Source organism: Bombus pyrosoma, unplaced genomic scaffold (genome assembly GCF_014825855.1).
Source record: "Bombus pyrosoma isolate SC7728 unplaced genomic scaffold, ASM1482585v1 HiC_scaffold_4726, whole genome shotgun sequence".
Classification (NCBI taxonomy): Eukaryota; Metazoa; Arthropoda; class Insecta; order Hymenoptera; family Apidae; genus Bombus; species Bombus pyrosoma.
This window is the reverse complement of record NW_025219986.1, coordinates 1,807,202-1,809,779: the sequence shown is the minus strand read 5'-3', so window position 1 is coordinate 1,809,779 and position 2,578 is coordinate 1,807,202.

Below are 2,578 nucleotides of genomic sequence, written 5' to 3'. Positions count from 1 at the left end.
TTTTAGTGCACTCCGAAATTGGTCCATATTTTGAAAGAAATTGATTTATTTAACGTAGAGGAGAAGTGCTATAAAAGGGACAATTCGTCTGATGTATAAGTACTTAAAACATAGGTCTATTAATATATATTATACTATTATATATGTCGGAGATGAAAGGACACCGGGGCCTTCCCTTTGGAATTCTTCGGAAACCCCCGCAATATTTTATTCTCTATAATTTAGCTCGATTATAATTATCCGAGATTTGTGATAGTGAGTTTGGGCTTGAAGTGACAACTAGTCGCTAAACATAGCCGCAGTCACGGGATGAACGTTTTTACCTAACATAGGGATGGAGTAATTCTATAGCTCTCCTTAAAAGAAATAGTTGTAGCGGCACGCGACAGTAAACATTCCAACGGTTTCTGTCCTGTGACACCCAGACCCTATCCTTCGGGCAAGATGATCACCAGATTTCAATGCATCTTCACAGTACATATTCGGCTAGCCTGAGAACCCGTTATAAATCTTAAGATTTAATTAACTAAAGTCCTTCAATCAGACAAACAGTCTTTGTCCCAACTACGGGAAGAGAGGGGAAACCTATTTTCTCACGAACGGCGCTTCCCGCTAGCAACTTTCCCTCAAGGGCGGCTAGCATCCTTCCCTAACCACCAACATGGAAATTGATCAATTAACAGCAACGTCAATTTCCCTCACTTTCCGAACAAAGGCTTTCCGCGAGGAATCCGAGGATCTCGTGTCCTTAGACACACCCCTTCATAGTTTTCCTCTGCAGCATCATCGTGACGGAAAGTCATTCTCTCGTGTGATTCTATCGACGAGAAAGAGTAACGTCTTTACGATCAGTGAATATTTCACGATTTTTTAACAAAGAGTCAGATTTAGATTTTAGGAGAACGTACATCTACTATCCCGTTGACCGCGGATTCGTTATCGAACCTGAGGCCATTGTCATTAGTGCCGCGAGTGCTTAATCACCGCGGTTAATTGCCAAGACTGTAAAATCTCTACTTGCGAATAAACTTTACCTTTGTTGTATCGCACCGATGGTTAATTCCAGTAAGGATTCATTAAACACCCCTAACCCTAATTATAACGTAAACCTGACATATACAGGATGGTTGGTAACTGGTGGTACAAGCGGAAAGGGGATGATTCTACGCGAAAAAAGAAGTCGAAAATATAGAATAAAAATTTTTCGTTTGAGGCTTTGTTTTCGAGAAAACCGACTTTGAATTTTCGCTCGATACGCATACACTTTATCACGTCTCGTTATAACGGATCTTACTGTAGATCGTTGTCTCGATTGACGTTATGTTGATAAACACTACTAATGTGACCGAAGTGTTTTCCTACTTATTAACTTACTATCCGACTTTTATCGCTATCCACTATCAGTACCTATTAGTCTACCATCATGTCTACATACAGCAATTGGGAATATACAGACATGATACTTTCGTTAGGTGCGTGTGGTGGTAACGCATCAGCCGCAGCTGATCATTACAGACACCGGTATCCAAATTGTCGACATCCTGACAGACGTGTTATTCAAAGAGCAGAACGAACCCTCGGCGAATATGAAGTTCTTTTGAAAAACTTAGACGACATGGTGGTCGTCGACGACGCGTTAGTGTAAATGTTGAAGAGCAAGGACGTTTTGGAACATCCCGACATAAGTGCAAGAAACCTTTCTTTGCGGTATAATCTTAGTTGCTTCACGATTCCTCGAATTCTACACGAAAGCAACTTACATGCTTATCATATCACCAGAGTACAAGGACTCATGCCTCATGATAAGATTTCGCGAAAGGCATTTTGTCATTGATTGCTTCAACAGCATGCCAACGATGTAGAGTTTCTGTTAAAAATTTTATGTACCGATGAAACGAAATTTACAAGGGGCGGCATGTTCAATGTCCATAACATGCATAATTGGCAAAATGAGAATCCTCACTCTATTCTTGAAACACATTTTCAAGTAAGATGGAACGTAAACGTCTGGGCTGACATAATCGGACATCTAATTATTGGGCCATATTTTTGCGAAGAAAATGTAACGTCAGCAGCATATTTCGATTTCTTACAAAACAAACTACCGGAATTATTAGAAGATGTACCGCTGAGAACTAGAGGAAGTTTAATTTTTCAACAAGGCGGTGCACCGCCACATTTTAGTTCTCATGTGAGGGATTTTTTAAACCAACATTACCAAGGCTGGATTGGTCGTGCAGGAACAATAGCTTGGTCACCACGTTCTCCTGACTTAACTTCGCTTGACTTTTATTTATTATTATTATTATTATTATTATTTATTTTTAGTCCGTGCCTCTCGGCTTTGGACGAACTTTCGATTTTTACAACACATTATTACACTTAGCATATTCTTACCTCTAATCTGAAACTAATGCTTACAATCTATTGCAACTTATGCCTACAAACTCTTGCAACTTATGCCTACACACTATTGTCACTTTGGTCTTTTTGCCTCCTTGCTGTGCTGCCTTCCTGTCATTCCACCCCATCTTGTATTGCCTTTGCCCTTCTTTTCTCTATTATTGCTCTTAAGTCC